Below are 18,588 nucleotides of genomic sequence, written 5' to 3' on the forward strand. Positions count from 1 at the left end.
GAATACCCAAAACATAATCCACACATCAAATGAAGTACAAGAAGAACAGAGGAGTAGCCCCTGGTTCTGGAAAAACTCAGTGTAGCAGTATAATGCAAAACCAGAACAGGGAAGTGGGAAGGGGTGGGTGGGAGAACAGGGGGAGGGAAGGGGGCTTATGTGACTTTCAGGGAGTGGGGAATCAGAAAAGGGGAAATCAGTTGAAATGTAAATAAAAAAATATATCGAATAAAAAAAATAAGATTCTGTGTGTGTTAATTTTTTGTCTAAATACATTCATGTGTACCATGTGTATTCAGTGCCCATAGAGGGCATCAGATCCCCTTCAACTGGAATTACGTATGTTAGTTGGCTACACTGTGCATCTTGGAAAGTATACCTGACTCCTCTGATCTTACCACCTTTACAGAGGAGTCAGGTTTACTGTAGAGCCATCTCTACAGACCCTGGTAATTTTTAATAGTACATCTACATGAGACTCCTGATTGCAAAAGTGGTCTAAGGTAATATTTCGAGGTTTAATGGTTTTCAATAGAGATCAACTAGTAAAGCTAATTTAAATACCGGATACTTCTTTTCCAAATGCTAGGGTTGATCTGGTTTTTTTTTGTTTTGTTTTGTTTTTTTTTAAGCATCATTTAAACATGAAAAGGCGAAATGGGCACATTCACACTCAAGGTCTAACTTTTGTGTTCTGTCCTGTGAGAACTGGTTTTACAGCAGCAGCATGGTCATGCTTTGGGAGTGTGGTGAAGATGGTTTATCCTCATAGAACTCTCGTGGCTTGATTTGCTTTCTCTCACAATATGGTGTATCTAAAAGATTTCATGCTCACATCAGATGTTTAAAAGAAAATCTATAAACCATCTAATCATACTGACTGCAAGAGTGAAGTGCACAGAAATGATTCTACAAGTTTTCCAAATAAATAAAATCTGAAAGATATGGGAAATAAAAATGATGGGGAAATAGTAGGAAAAACACATTGCCGCAAAAGAGTGATTCAGCAGTTTCTAAAATCATTGTTGGAGTTCTAAAAGAAGTTACTATCAATGACAAATGAGAAAAAAATTCCTCTTAAATTGTGGATACCATTACCTAATAATTCACTCACTAAGGTAGCTAACTGGGAACCCCCCCCAATCACTAAATTGTGCCCCTTAAACAAAATGTTCTATGTAAAAAGGAAAATATTCTATAGAAAAAAAGTAATAGTCATGATTATCATTGCATACCTTTGTATCAAGCCTGTTTTCATTCACCTCACAAGCAACATTTACACAACATTTACACCATCCTTATGACAATGCAGCTTCCCTGTTCACAGTGAACTAAAATTGAACAAAAAGAGACATAGTGCAACATGTTGTTATCGGTCTTTGTTACTTTTTAAAGAATTGTTTATTATATCTAAGTACACTGTAGCTGTCCTCAGACACACCAGAAGAGGGCATCAGATGTCATTACAGATGGTTGTGAGCAACCATTTGGTTGTTGGGATTTGAACTCATGACCACTGGAAGGACAGTCAGTTCCCTTAACTGCTGAGCCATCTCTCCAGCCCTATGGGTCATTGTTATAATGAGAGAAGTCAGTTATCAAACTCACACTACCTGATTGTAAGACCTTTTATCATCAGCACACAGAAGATGTACCGTATGCATGACAAGTATCCTGACATACTGCCATCCAGTACTTGGCATGATTCCGAGTTTGGAAGACCAGCCTGGGTCACACAGTAAAACTTTCCCATAGGAAGACAGCAAGGGAGAAGGGGAGGGAGGAGCAGAGAAAAAGAAGGGAAGGAGGGAGAATGAAAGGCCCGACTGTCCAACGTATCCTTTTACTAGTACCTAAATGACATAAAAGTGGCTGCAGCCTGTTTTCAAGAATGGGAGGAATCTTTCCTTCTTAGTCTTTGAGGCCATTTCAGAGATATCCACGTGCTCATAACCTAACAGCTTCTTTGGTTTTAACAAAAATAAATTGGCTAACTTTGTGAGCTTTAGGGTATTTCACACTGTGATATCAAATGTCTCTCATTTTGTCAGCCCCTGGCCCAGTACCTGATCACACACCCAGCTTCAGCAAGAATCCCTCTTCTCAGAGAAATTTCAGGTTGGCCATGCATGGCTTTTTTTTTTTTTTTTAAGTGCTGGCTTTGTTATCTCCTGTTTGCTTTTTAGTTTAATTTTTTTTTTTTTTACTTTCTTCTGACTCTCTAGTTTCTTCTTAGTAACCAGCTTTGTGTCAAACATTTCTGTGTCATTATGCTAATATCAAATTATTGTAGCTGTCATTTATAGTCTTTCCACTATGTGTAACTAACAGGTTAGTAACAGGCTACTTTGGCAGAATCTAATGTTATAACTTGGTCATATTTTTACTATCTCATCTCCATAATGTTTAGAAAAGTAGAATGCACTGCCCACACTCCAAGTCATCATCAGCATCCTTGTAGCTCATGTTTACTGAGAAGATCATGATGCTTCATAGACACTAATATCTATAACCTTTTCTGGAAATTGCTATTTGTATCCCTTTCTTTAGATTGGACTATAAGCTGAGCACCAAGTTAAAGTAAATCGCCAAAGATCACACAGTCACCATGGTGCAGGGATTCATCACGGGCATTTAATTTAACATACTATTATCACTATGCTTATGTATAATAAAAATCATTTATTTAATAGATTGAATGGGGAGTTAATTTATAAAACTGGAAAATGCAAAGAGGAAACATAATTTTAGTAAGCTACTAAAAAAATCCAAACATCCTAAATGGGAATGAGATGTTGAAAATGCTTTGATTTAGAAACAATATTGTATGTTTCCAATTGCCCAGCTGTTTGTCTGTCTAATCTAGCATCCCTGCTAAGCAGCTATTACAGGTTCTACTGTGAAAGGTGTTACCCAAATGCTTGAATGAGTTTATAATGCTCTCTGTGTTTACTTAAGAATGATAAAGAAATTTGATTCCATAATTACAATCTCTACTATGTTAATAATTCACCTTTATAGAGCTAAATTTATTACCTGAGTACTTGTGAAGACAGTTGGAAAAAATATATTGCACATAAGTTAATGTGTCTTCCTGCATGCTTATGACTTCAGAAGCATCAGAGGCTATGTGATGATGGGAAATACATCTGTGATTTATTAGCAGTTCATTTTGTTCAAGGAACTGCAATATGTGGTTGACTTTTTTTTTTATATATTCTGGGTTTAAAATAAAACACAATCTATTTACTATTTATAATATGATTAAATGAATGAATATACTTCATTGTGTTTTCTTCTGATGAAGTCAAACAATTGCCAAATAAGGGCCAAAACCAATAATTGTTTCCAATATTTATACTGAGATTAACACAAGAAGGATGTATTTCTACATCAAGCATTGGATCGCCTACATAAATATTAACCTGAAATTTCTGAATCAATCAGATAAAGTAAAAGTTTGCTTTTAGTATTCTGGGCTATTTCTGATAACCTATATATAAACATATAGGCAACTGTAAAAGATTTAACAAAAAATAATTACTAGCAATGTTGGGCTCAATAGAAAACAGTATTTGAATTGACTATTTTATAGTCTCTCTTAGAAATTGCCACAGTATAGACTCTTTAAAATATTTTAGAGTGTTCTTCATAGGAGACACTGGTTTAGATAAACTTTTCATATCAAATAACATCTGGATTTTGGTGATTAATAATTGAAGCTAACTGGACTATTTTTAAACTTTTGGCGTTCTAACTCTTTCTTTAGGATTAAATGAAACCATTCATGTTAAACCCTCACTCAATTGCTATTTTCAACAAACGTGGAATTGTGTATATTCTAAAAGTTCCCAGATGTTCCACATCCTGCAAGTCAAGAGTTGAGATGTGATAATGGGGAAGACCACAACACCTGTTTGCCACAGCTCAAGCTCCAATCCTGTCATTTTGCACACTATGATCCAGAGATTAAGCAGCAACGTGTTCAATAAACCATAGTGGCTGTTTCCCTACAGATACTATCGACAAGCCTGTTTTGTCTCCTTCCATAATTTTCCTGTCCCCTGTCATTCCTTTTCCATGACAGGAACAGAAGTGCCCAAGCCACTATGGATAAAATAGCTTCCAATCTAGGCAAATGTGCTGAATCCACAAAAAACTGTGCAATATTGACCCTTCCTCATTAGTTCTTTTCTGAATAGCCAGATGTCTTACTTGACATTGCTAATAGAAAGGCTAAGTGCAAACAATAACTATAATGTGGAACCTGATGGCCGAGGGAACATCATGGGACAGTCAACAATGAGGCTAACAACTGGGATGCTGATGATGCCAACCTTCAGAGAGATGTACTGTTTCTGAGTTACTGGAACAAAACTTGATAATCCATTTTTGAAGTCTCTGCAAACACATCCTCTTCAGTTTCAGATTTCAGTTCTCAAACTGAAATTCTCACAAATGACCTTGACACAGAAGAGACGATCTGCAGAATCTGTTTACTTAAGAAAAGTTAAATGGTGCATGCAACATCTCTGTTACCCAGCACACAACAGTGACTGCCTTTAGCCTTTAAATTGCATTTGTTATTTGCTTTTTCTGTCAAGTGACCTATGCTTATTTATGTTAGGAGGCATCAGATAATGCCTGTTGGTTTTCAACTAGCACAGTGAGACAAAGACAGTGATTAAACAAAGAAAATCTTGGTTAGCCAAACCCACAACGAGAACTGGTTTTCAGTGTCCACTTCAGCAAATGTTTGCAGTGAACAGAGAGCTGAAATGCAACATCTAGATTTTTCTATGATTTTCCCTCCTTCTTCCATCACCTCTAATGGAAAAAGTATAAGCTTTTGATTCAGCTAGTTCAAGAACAAATCCAAGCTCTATTATTTAATAATTGTGTTATCATTGGCAAATTAGTTAGCCTCTGTCCCTGCTTCAGATTCATCTTTAAGATTGAAATGGCAATTACGGTAACTTCCTGATAGAACTGTGAAGAGAATGAAAAGTATATAAAGTTCTTTGAGTAGTCATTGGGATATAGTAAAACTTACTGGGTGTTATTTTCCATTTTAGTAGGAGTGGTTCTGAAATCATATGCTCTGTCCTCATCATGGTGAGTTGTTAGGCTCCTACAAGTTAACAAGAGACCTTTACTATAAACCACAGTAGACATCAACAGCTGCATTACCAGCATTACCTCAACCAAAAGCCAAATTCAACCCTGTATCTGTTGAAGTTGCATGAGGGTAGCACAGGCACATGTGCTACAGGCTTGATTACCAGGGTACCACTGTTACAAGGTTCTGGAATTTTTACAAAGTGGAGTCTTCTTTGTGGACCTCAGTTCCATGGAGCTAGAAGTTTGAAGTGGCCTGTGGATCTCAGTTCCCTCCTCTTCCGTTATTTGCCCCTGTCACAGTCCATGGATAAATGAGTTTTCCGACTCAAGCTTGCAACAATGATGGGCCACCTCATCAGACTGTCCAAAGAAAAGTCCTCCAGAACCTTTTGTTTTTCTGTAAGTTAACTACCCCTGGTGCTTTGTTAGCACAACAAAGCTGAGTAAAATAGTTTCTGAAAGATGTAACAGAGGGTCAGGAGTCAAACGTAGGAATCAGAGAAGGTCACTTTGTCATCATATGAACGACCAACCAGATGCGAGGTTGTTACAATTGGCAAAGGATTTTTGGTAAGATTTTAAGTAGCTCTTGGTAGTAATTAATGAAAAAAAGGGACAGACTAATGGTGCATGTGAGGGATGCAAACTACTCAAGGATATTAATTATGTAGTTTAGACAGCACAAAACAAATCAATATGCAAAAAGTTACTTTCAAATAATTTTTCTAGAATTAGGTTTAATGAAAACCTGTGTTTTCATTAGTACATGCCTCAGACAATAACCAAATTTATTTGAATTCTTACTTTCCAAAGAATTGTGGTGTAGTACAGATGATAGAAAGTAAGCTTATAGCTGATTTAACATTATTAGCTTCATTAGAATATCAGTATAAACTATCCATATGTTAATCAATATATTTATGTTAATTGCTAATTTTCATGTCTCGCAACAAAGGTGCAAATTATGGCATCATCTGACCTTCCCGGCACTTATGATGCTTGCAATGCTTTTTTATTCTTACTAAGTTGTGCAACTGCTAAAATTAATTGCACCCCAGGGCTATTACAGTATGCATGAATTGTCAGCCAAATGAATGACAATTTTGAAAGAGAATGAAAGAATAGGGATTTAGATATGTTCTCAGTGAATGCTGCCAGCTACATGAATCTGACATGATACCCAATTACAAAATCACTAATTAAGTCCATCAAACAAACCCATGCATTTGTGCCCAACATTGAAATCTTCAATTTCAGATTTTGAAATGTCTTACAGTGAAAAGATGAAAATATTTTCTGAATAGTTTCTCTGGAATTTTTAAATGTAGGATTCACCATCATGAATACATGAATATATGAATTATATGTCATACAATATGCTGATTTTACTGTGTCCAATTACCAATTTGCAACAACATAGCAGTAATGCAATTAGATTTTTACTTCTCTTGCCTCAGAACTCTGAGAGAGCTAAAAAACAAAAATTTAAAATAATATGTTTATTAAAAATATGTTTATTTATGTAAGAGTGATGTAATGGAGGAGAAATCTCAAGTCGGATTTTATTGGAAATTTAATAATGTGTTAGAACAAAAATTCCCCACACTCGTGACATTTGCAAGAAATTGAGCTAATAAAAGTACAGCTTGTTCATGTGTATACCTAGTTCAGAAATAAGGTGACCAGGAAATAGAGTACTGGTACTCTAGTTCCTGAGTATGTGGAACAGAACTTGCTTTCATCACAAGATATCCAATGTGCATTTTAATCTTTGCTTGAAAACTTAGAGTGCATGTGCGTATCAATGTATAGGCCATATGTTAGCACACACATATATAAAAGCCAGAAACTATGCTATTGGGAACCAAATATGCTTACCTTGTCCTCATCCTAGACAATTCTGCGTTTGACCTTGGCACCAGACTTACTACAAAATCCAGCCATGCTGCTACAGACTAGACTGACTGCTCAGCTAACTCACAGAACAGTAAGTAAAAAGATATAAGAAGTTTCTCCTGCAAGCCACTGGCTCAGGGTGGCTGTATGGAAAGGCAGCAAGAAAGTCGATTTATTTCATTAATTCACTAAGACCATGAAGATGATGTCATAGCTGAGTTTTCTTTTGCTTTGAAACCTGGCTAATAGCACACCTGTTAAAGCAAAGAGCAGTAAGCCCATGAGTAAGAACTGCATGCTAGGGAACAGATGGCAGATTCTACAGCTGGAGGTGATAGGGTAAGGTTCTTGTTTCATTGATTTCAACAGTGTTTTGTAGAAATCTCAGCTCTTAGTGCCACCTTCAAAGACTGCCAGGAATATTAATTCAACACTCTTCTCTGGCTTACTGGACCACATGAATGTAGGATAAAGACTGGTAAGAAGTTTTCATTTTTGAAAAGGATGAATATTTTTTAAAATTTGGGAAATTTGAAAGTCAGTGATCAAATCCAACTGGGTTAAGAATTAGATTTATTCTAATATCAGAAGAGGTAAGGAAATGTATTCAAGTTCATGTGGATGGAAGCAACAAATCATGAATCCACAGTCCCTTTTCTCATGACGGAGCTGGGCTCTTGTACCTAAGGTATCTGAGACTTTTACTCTGAAAGATGGAATGAAATGTAAAATCCCACAGAACTAGTGCTCTGTAAGTAACAAAGGCGTCTGTGATTTTATTATCATTCAATAGAAAAATACTAAGTGAAAGTCATTGTCTGCATGGGGAGTTTCCCATTGCCATGATAAAGTCCTAGGGTAAAGGCAATTTGTAGAAGGAAGAGTTTATTTGGGGCTTACAGTTTCAGAGGGTTACAGTCCAGGTTGAAGGAGCAGAGTTAGCAAGTGGTTGGTTGCTGGAGCAGCAGCTAAGAGCTCACATCTCAAACCAAAACCAGGGGGCAGAGAGGATGCACCCTGAGTTACAGAGGCTTTAAAAAACTTCAACTCTCCTCTAGTGATACCCCTCTTCCAAAAGGCCATACCTCATGAGCTTTCTCAAACAGCCACCTACATGCAATCAAGTATTCAAATACCCAAGACATTCGGGAGACATCTTATTCTAAGTACTATATGGTCATTTATAGGAACATCCTATTCTAGCATGTTTCACTCAGAAGCATCAGGACTTATGAAGTTATGAATAGAAAACTCCATAACCTTGACGGATAGCTCCATATCTTAATCCTCACTGAGCATCTGTAAAAATCTGCTCTCTGGAATTGTGAAAGCGTTTGACAAGAAAGTATTGAAATACTTCAAGATCTAGGCATAGGTGAATGCTTTCTGAATGAGACTCCAGACATTCAGGAAATAATGCCAACAATTAATAAATGAGCTTTGGCTGATTTGAAAGCTTCTGTACTGCAAAGGCAATAATAAGTGAAGAGAAAAATCTAAAGATTTTGGAGTAAATTTTTTGCCTAGCTGTTCACCAGACAAATAATTAAGATGTAGAATATACGGAGCTAGGGAGACAGTGCTGTCAGAAATGTGCTAGTCTTAAAGATGTGAGGAGGACCTAAGATAACTCCCCCAAACCCATATACAAAGCAGAATGCATTGATGCAGACTTCTAAACCTAGAACTGGGGAAGTGGAATGGACTGATCCCTGCAGTTTACTGGCTAATCAACATGAGCACACACATCCTCCCAAATACATTCTAAAAAAGAGTTGTTTTTATTTTCAAGGATATTCATATGCATGTATTTGAATATTGGTCTGTACACATGAGTGCAGGTACACTGAGTTCACAAGAGAGTACTGGCCACCCTGGTGCTGGCATTATAGGATGCTATATCCTGCCCTATGTGGTGTTATGAACTGAACTCATGTGCTTCCAGAGCAGCACCCAGAAACTCTATCACGCATGGATCCTGTTCTGTAAGATACTCAAGAGTATATGTATTTGAATGTGGGTATACCCTAGAAATCTAACCCAGTGATCAAGAGAAAATAGCATCGATGAAGAAGCTGAAGGGATGGATCAAATGACACAGGGGACATGTTAATGGAAAAGGCATTTGGAGAGGAGGCTGTGAGCAGAGGTTAGGGTGGCAGAGAACAAAATGGAAGGGAAAATCTAATAAAACGCACACTGAAATGAGTATAATGATATTTACTATATTTTATGCTGATTTTAAATTTTAATTAATTAAAGATTAAAGTTATAAAATTTTCAAGAGAATACATACGAGATAATTATATTAAGTAATTAAGTCAGTCTTTCTCTCTCTCTCTCTCTCTCTTTCTCTCTCTCTCTCTCTCTCTCTCTCTCTCTCTCTCTCTCTCTCTCTCACACACACACACACACACACACATTCCCAAATATAGAATGTGTACATCTGGCATGAAAACTTCCTAGGGGAACAAAGAGGACTACAAGAAGGGTGGAAGGACATGGGAACAATATGCCCAACATAAGTTCATACTCATATGAAGATATTATTGTACACCAAATTGCAGTGAACATGAGAAACTAGGGTAGAACTATAAAAACGTGTTATTCCTCTCCCTCTATACCCTATTTTTTTAAAGAAAAACAAAACAAAACAAAAACAAAAGCAGTCATCTCTATGTCTGATTTTCAGTATTCGTGGCTTTTCATACTGTTTGCTTTTGTGTAACTGAATAGAAGAAACAGGAACTTCAACCACGTTTCCAAACCGTCATAGTATCAGATTGCCCACACATGAAGCACAATGTGAGCATTGTAAAAGAGCCCTATTAGGTTCACAGACCAAGGACAGTTGATAACACCAGCTTCCAAGATCAGGGGGAATGAGTACACTACGTTTCCCGTCTTCTACCCGGCCACAAATACTGAACTATCACATAGAGTATTTTCAGGGAAAGCAGTACACAATGTATGATGCTATAGAGAGGAATTTACTTCCCCTTTTCTTAGACAAAGAGGTGCCTCCTGCTAAGGTCCATATTTGCACTTAACTGATGAGTAACTATCCAGCAACCATTTAGTAAAATTATCCATGTTGGTATGTAGCATAAATGGTTATAAACATTAGTAACAATTTTAAAACAAGTTATGTGAATACCTTAGAAATGCACAAGAAAAGTTTTCAGGAAAGCATCATAAACACAACTAAAGCAAGCATATCAGCTATGTATTTACAACTGTTCATCTCTCTGATTATAGGGATTGAGGTACCCTATACACAGAGTAGACAGCCATGCATCCCTAAGGTACCAGGGAGGATATGACATAGTTCATGCTACCAAAATATTAATAGTAAGAAAGCTTACCTCACAAATAAGGGGATTTACCTTCTGCCTTGGAGGACAAAACTGAATGATACTCGTCCTATTATTACATCTGAGCTAGAAGTGAAGAGACTATATGTTAGAAACTTTCCGTGCCAACCTCATTTAATCCTCTATACATTCAGACCAAGTGAAGCTCTCTCCACAGATAGGGAAACAGAATTAAACATGCTACATGAGGAACTGGAGATATGGCTCAGAAGCTAAGAGCACATACAGTTATGCAAAGGATCTTGGTTCAGTTCTTTAACAACCCCAGGTAGCTTACAACTGCCCATAACTCCAGGGCAAGGATACATAAAGCATTTTCTAGGCCTCTGCTAATGCCTACATGCATATGGTACATATAAACTCATAAAATCTCACACACATAGCTGTAATAAAAATAAATAAATCTCTTTTTCCCCAAACATTAGTTATTTACCATAGAAAAGCTTTGCAAGCACTACCTGCTGCGGCCCAGCTAATGCCTCAACTGCTCATACTCAAGAGTCTGCACATACTACCCATAGCACTGAACTGTATTATTTGGCAAAGGAGCATTAATGTTGTAAATCATGCAACTCTAAAATAGGGAGATCGCCCTGGGTTAAGAAGGTGGACCCAAGGTAATCATAAAGATCCTCAAGAAGAGAGGCAAAAGAAAGGCTCAGAGAATGATTTGCAATTGCTAGAATGCTACTATTGAAGATAGAGGAACTTGAGTCTCAGCACACTGCAGGCACTAAAATCATAAGGAGTAAGATAGTCCCCTCAGGTGGCAGAACACTGCACAGTTGATAACTTGATGAGGAACACTGTGGTCCTCATGCTGTCACTCTGAGGCTTCCAAAAGGACCACAACTCTTCTCATACACTGACTTTAGGTCAGTGGTCCGAATTTTGTACCTCTAGCATTAGCAGATAATAAATACATATGTTTTTAAAGCCACTAACTTTGGAGTAATTTGTTGTACCAGAAAAATGACACTTACATTGTCACCTGAAGCAAGTGACAAGTTTCACATTGGCAGTCATTCCATGTTCATGTCATGTACCTCAGACACAGGGTATTCCTTCTCATGGCATTCCTGCTGAGAAGTTATGGCTACTTTCTTACTAGCACATAAATCCTAATAGAATGCCCCCAGGAAATACCCAAGGACATTCTGCAGAACCTCCAAAGTGTCTCTAAACAGGGAGAGACTGAGAACCTAACACGGGCTGGAGCAGCAGAAGATGAGATGACTAAATGCAAAGTTATACTCACCCCTGTGACTCAGGACAGACAGAGGAAGCCAATGTAAAAACTGTTGAAATAAAAACACTCTGTCATTGAGTTGTAGCACTATAGCAAAGCTAATTTCTTATTTTTTTTTCTTTTTTTTTATTCGATATAATTTATTTACATTTCAAATGATTTCCCCTTTTCTAGCCCCCCACTCCCCGAAAGTCCCATAAGCCCCCTTCTCTTCCCCTGTCCTCCCACCTACCCCTTCCCACTTCCCCGTTCTGGTTTTGCCGAATACTGCTTCACTGAGTCTTTCCAGAACAAGGGGCCACTCCTCCTTTCTTCTTGTACCTCATTTGATGTATGGATTATGTTTTGGGTATTCCAGTTTTCTAGGTTAATATCCACTTATTAGTGAGTGCATACCATGATTCACCTTTTGAGTCTGGGTTACCTCACTTAGTATGATGTTCTCTAGCTCCATCCATTTGCCTAAGAATTTCATGAATTCATTGTTTCTAATGGCTGAATACTACTCCATTTTAGGATAATACTAGGAAGAGCAAGTGATCTGGCCTGTACTTTGTGTCTTTTCTAAAATTCAAGTTAATTAGTTTCTAAAACAAAGATTTTTATTCTAAAAACAAATAAAATAAAAGTTATGCATATGTGTGTATAAATACTTAAATCACATGTATGTGTGGGGGTATATGCTCATGAATACAGGTATCCACAGAGGATAGAAAAGTATGTCAAATCTCCTAGTGCTGGAGATATAGGCAATTTTAAGCTGCCTGACATGGGTGTAAAGAACTGATTTTAGCTCTGCACACACACATTCAGGCATGCATGTAAGCAGGCATACACATAACTAAAATCATCCTCAAGGCAAGGTCTTCTGCTCTGACACCACACACACTTGGGTTCTACCATCATTACAGTATAATTAAAGTGACAATTTTCTGGGAGAAAAATCTAAAAGTTTACTTTTTGGCTTAAAATTTAGCTTAAATTGTAAAATGAAGAACTTTTTATTTTTAATCCTAGAAGTTTGTGAAGTAAAAGTCTCCACAACTATCCATTTGTCTCAAATCCTTTTCTTTTTCTTTCTTTCTTTCTTTCTTTTTTTTTGTTTTTTGTTTTTGTTTGTTTGTTTGTTTTTAGTAACCTGTGTTTGAGGGACTTAAGTAAGTGTGGAATACATTACAATACATTCTCTGGTTGATGCTTTTAAAGTGTACATGTGCAGAAGTAAACCATGGAATTTTGGTCGCAGATTTAATTAGATAATAATGACCAGAATTAATAAGCATAACAATGGGGAATCCTTTGACCCAAGATCTGTGCCAAGACTTTTACGTCTCCCTTCTTCCTTTGAACATCAAATGATCTCATGTATGGACTCCTTTCCAATTAAGGTTTCAGTCATCCCCTCAAACCCTCACCCCTAGATCTAGGGCTGGATGCTCATGCAGAATTTCACAAACTAGAGGGAAGTAGAAGTTTAAGAAATTTGAAGAGCAGCTACCCAGTTTGTCAAATATGACTCGAGAAATGCCATCATTATTAAGGCAAAAATGAGTTGGTAGTAAACATTCACTTTAGTTATAGTGATTCTTTGTGTTTAGGGAAAAATCCTTCCTGTAATATAGGCATTCAAACATTACAGGGTATTGTTATTGTTTTTGGAGTGTAATAATTATCCTCCAGAATTTGACTATTTCTGTAGGTACTGCACACTTGAGTCTTTGAATATAAAGAAATCAGACTGCTACTTTTCTGAGAGCTTCAACTATATTGGCTAACTTTCAGAGTGCTTCTATTTTCAATAGCTACTGATTAGCACAGAAATCCACAACTGGCCAATTTGTAGAAAATAACAGACAGCAGAAGCTCACCTTTAAATGGAACACATATAAGATTCTCTTCCTACTAAGTCTTAGAAAATATTACAGAAGTAAAGGTTCATACGAGCCAGCAATGGTAGGTGACTACAACAAAACAGTGTATTCTGGACTCAGAAAGCAGAAACAGCTATGAACTCATGACAGTTGCTAGCTGAAGTTAACCCAAAACTCAGAATAAAGAAGAGCTGATCAAAAAATTTGCAACTCTATGGTGGAGATATTTGAAACTGTTTGCTACTGGGGGTGGGGGGCAGAGAGAGAAAGACAGATAGAGACAGAGAGGCCAAGAGACAAAAACAGACAGACAGACAGACAGACAGGCAGGCAGGCAGGCAGGCAGGCAGGCAGACAAACAGAATTTGAGAAGTTTCCCTTAGCAGTGTAGTCCCTGGCAAATTGACCAAGCTGAAGGGAAAATCATACATCCAAGAATAATTAGGTAGCATAAGTTGAAAATGGTGGGTTTAAAACTATTTTTAAAACAAAGGACACATGTTATACAGGTAGAGAAGGGAGACCTGGGTCTGTGAATAGTCATGGGTAATAGTAAATATAAGCAAAACACATGAACAGAGTCAATAGAAACAAATGATCCACTCAAAGAAAATGGGCTTGGGGTCTTAATAGAGCTTCAGATAAATATCTCAAAAATGGTAATCATCATTATCAATTAGGGAAATGAATTCAAGCAACTTTTGAGATTTCATCTGTTCTTACTCAGAATGGCAAAGATAGACAAAGCAACTATCAGAAAATTCTGGTGGGGATGTGGAGCCTGTGAGAGAAGGGAATCTTCACTCATCATTAGTGTTACTGAAAAATGGTGCAGCCATTATAGAAATCAATGTGGAGAATTTTCAAAAGTTAAAAATAGATCTATTATATTATTCATCTATACCATTCCTTGCATATGCCCAAAGTACTTGACATTTTGTTCCATAGATATGGCCATGTATGTTACTTATCTCTTCACGATAGCTAGGAAATGGAAAAAACTAATGAATTAATAACCTACAAGGGGATAACAAAATTACAGCACATGCATGCTATGGAATGTTATTCAGCTGTAAAGAAAAAAGAAATCATGCATTTTTCAGGTAAATGGATGTAACTAGAAAAAAAATTCATTTATTCTCTCTTACTGAAAGTTCCTAGCTCCAGATCTTCAGATGTGAGTCCATAGCCTATAGCCACCTCAGAAACTAGGAAAAGTCAAACAGGACCATTGATAGGATATGTAATTTCAAATGTGGTAGAGAAGGGAATAGGAGGGAGGATACAAATGATCTGGTGAAGGAAATGAGGAGAGTAGACTCCTTGGGGCAGGGCAGAACAGAAGAAGGTGGGAGGAGGATAAAGAGGAAAACCAGGATCCCAGTGGTCTGACATGGGAAGTGGGAAAGGGGGCCTCCTTGGGAAGGAGAGATATAAGGATAGAAGAGGGGAGAAAGGAAGAGGGGAATAGCAAGAAACAAAGGATCTGATAAGAGGAATGAAAAATGGGGTGGGGACTCTGAGAAAGGTGAGTAAAATAACAATATGGATGCTTAAAACATCAGATGAGACATATTATCATTTATAAAAATATACACATAACCCCATGCATAAATATACTTGTAGGGTTTTAGTGAACTTTTCTCATATGGACCAAGGGTGCTCCTTCAAGAACCAAAGACCTCCTAACAGAAAACCCAATACCAAACATAAAAAGCCTTCTTTTGTTCTGTTGTTTGCTGGAGCTGTCTAAGAGATTCCCAAAATATATAGCCTTTTGCTGTTGCCCTTGGTTAGCCTCCAATGGCAAAAGGTAAGGATCTATTGCTAAAGTCACTTTGCTCTCCAGAAACAAAGCCTAGAGACCCAAGAGCAACCCCCCCCCCCCCCGAGGACCAGCTTTCATGGTACCAGAAAGCACCATGCAAGCTTTCAAAGGAAAGAGGGAATAAATCGTCCTACCTAGTTGGGACACCTATGACATCAGCAACTAGTTTGGCATGATAACCTTAAAAATACAATAATGGCATCCATTGGTATACAGTAACCAAACACTCTCTAATAAGACTTAAGGCACATTGAACATGAGGGCATGCTTTTTATTGGAAACCTAACTCAGTGCTAGTGAAGCAGTGTTTATTGGGGAAGAATCTACAACCATTAATTTCCTAAACCAGCATAATACCAAAACCAGCCCATAAATAATTATCCTTATACCCACACATAAGTGTCACTTTTCGTCTATCATCAAGGAAACTTATCTTTGCAACAGATTGATCATTACAGAAAACCATAATCGAAGTGCAGAGTTGTGTCTCTCAATCCTAATGGATACATCTACAAAATACTCCCATACCTGATGCTCAGGTTACATTGTTGAAGAATGAATGGATTATTGTAAAAGCCATAGCTTTGATCAGGGACTTTGCTATGGGATTGTGTCTCCGAGTAACAGGAAAATCTTTATGCATAAAGTCTCAACAAAATGATAGTTCCATCTTGACCTGAACCAGGAAGACACCAACAAACATGCCAAACTGGATAGGGATAAGCCCATGAGGCCTGAACCCTAAACAAACAGCTGTCACTAATGAAGTAAAGTGGAGAACAGGAGAGGCATCCCTCCCCAAAGAATAGTACAACAGTTGGCTCTTAGCAACTAACCAACTAATCAATCATGACAACTTGTGTATGTGTGTGTGTGTGAGTGTGTGTGTATGTGTATGTGTGTGTGATATAGACTCAAACAGGTTATATTGCAGAATATAATGGACACGGCATAACAATTAGTAAAAATAAATACAGGCCATGAATTTGAACAAGTGTAGGGAAAGATATATAGGAGGAATTAGAGGAAAGGAAAGGGGAAATTGTAGTTAAATTATAATCTCAAACATTACAAAAATTAAGCTACAAAGTAGAAAGATCTCAAAGGAGTTAAAAAATATTTTAACTGCAATATACATTATCTTTTTAAAATTGTGAGTAATTAAATCGTTTTAAAACTTTACAGGAAAAACTATGAAAGCACAATACACATTGAGAAGTATTGGTACTATAATAATAGAATTCCCATACCAGCGATTCTCAAGTTTCTGGTAAATTAGGCTTTCTCAAATACAACTCACATATGTGTAATTAACTCTGCTCAGAGAGGGCAAGGGAATAAAATCTGTATGCAAACACATTTGTGAAAATTAATATGTTGATATATTTTACATACTTATTCTAGCTCAAATAATTGAATGGTTAATTTGAAAATCATGAATAACTATCTTTAAAATATTCCACTTTATTTGGCTAATTTAATGGCAATTGAATCAACTGTTAACATTTTTTTTCTTCTAAATTACAAAACCTGTCTAATAGTACCTTTGGAAGGCTCTAATTTTGAATATATTGAAGAATGAATCTTATGCTTTCCATTCCATATTTAACAAATCTGAGCTAAACCTGCCAGGACAAGAGAGGAGTGAGAAGCAGGATGGGGGTGGGAAGGGAAAGGACAGGGAGAGAAAGTTTTAAAGCTCAGCAGAAACAGTGGTGTCCTTGGAGATAGGACTCTTCACTTTCTTCTATTTCTATTATTCTTGTTAGGGCTTTTCATATTATCCCAGACTTTCTGGATGTTTTTTGTCAGGAATTTTTTAGATTTAACATTTTCTTTTACTGGTGTATCCATTTCTTCTATTGTGTCTTCTAATCCTGTAATCTCTTGTTCCCTTCCCTAGGTTTTCCATGTCCAGGATTCTCTCAGTTTGTATTTTCTTTATTGCTTCTATTTCCATTTTCAGCTCTTAAACAGTTTTATTCATTTTCTTTACCCGATTCTTGTATTTTCTTATTGTTCTTTAAAAGATTTATTTGTTTCCTCTCTGAAGGCCTCTATCATCTTTTTAAGCTTGGATTTAAGGTCATTTTCTTGTGCTCCACTTGTGTTGGGATATAAAGGGCTTGCTGTAATAGGATAGCTGTACTCTAAAAGTGTCATATTGTCCTGGATTTTTTATGCTATTGTATTCTTATGCTGGCCTTTGGCCATCTGGTTGACCCTGGATGTTTCTGATGTAGCAGGTACTGTGAAGGCTGGGCATGGATGATCCTGGAACAGCCAGCATCTGTTGGGCAGCCTTGGGCTATACAATGGAATTCAGGGGGGCAGTGTACTTCTCCCATAAACTGTGTCCCCTGGGGACACAGCAGGCAGGAGAATTAGTGGAGGAGAGATATCTAGCCTGGATGTATGTTCCTCATGCTACAGACTTAGTGAAGGTGGTTGGCAAGGTGGCCAGACAATGGAAATCTGAGTGCTTAAACACTTTAATATCACTGATCATAATACATGTGTAGTTGAATTTATCCAAAGGCAAAACCCTTAAAATTAAATAAACTGAGGAACTCCTGTGCTGTGGTATTTATAAGCAAAATAAAATACCCAGTTAAAAACAAGGGATGAACAAAATATGGAATTACAGAATTACATGCAACAAAATGGAGAGGAACTTTAGCATGAGATAGATGCCAAATAAGACCATGAGTGAGAAAAGGACTAATCAGACACAATGCTTACTAGACACTTACTATAAATTAATGAAAAATTTGTGGACAAAAGAAATCAAATATTGGCAATTTCAGTATTGTTACCATATAATTACTAAGAGTAATTATTAAACAAATAAAATGCACTAATACTTTAAAATTCTAGGAAAGCAACATTATCAATACTCATAAATATTTAACATTTTTAAAAATAGAAAATTTGTTCAAAGCCCATAAACCTCTTCTTAATTAATAGATAGCAAATTATACTTGCTGAAATTCACTAACCATTTTTTTGAAATTTTTCTAGCAAAAACAAAGGAGGAAAATGTGAGATACAAAAATACTTATGACAATATCAGATATTTATTAAACCTCAAAAATTATATAAAAGATCTAAACAAATGTACAAATAAAATAAAATGCTTATTATCAATATATTAATCCAATATGCTTTAATTTTGTTTTCATAATTACCATAAAAAGTCATGGGCTTCTTGATGGTATTCTCACACATACATTGTTATGGTTGAACCTG

Source organism: Apodemus sylvaticus, chromosome 6 (genome assembly GCF_947179515.1).
Source record: "Apodemus sylvaticus chromosome 6, mApoSyl1.1, whole genome shotgun sequence".
Lineage (NCBI taxonomy): Eukaryota > Metazoa > Chordata > Mammalia > Rodentia > Muridae > Apodemus > Apodemus sylvaticus.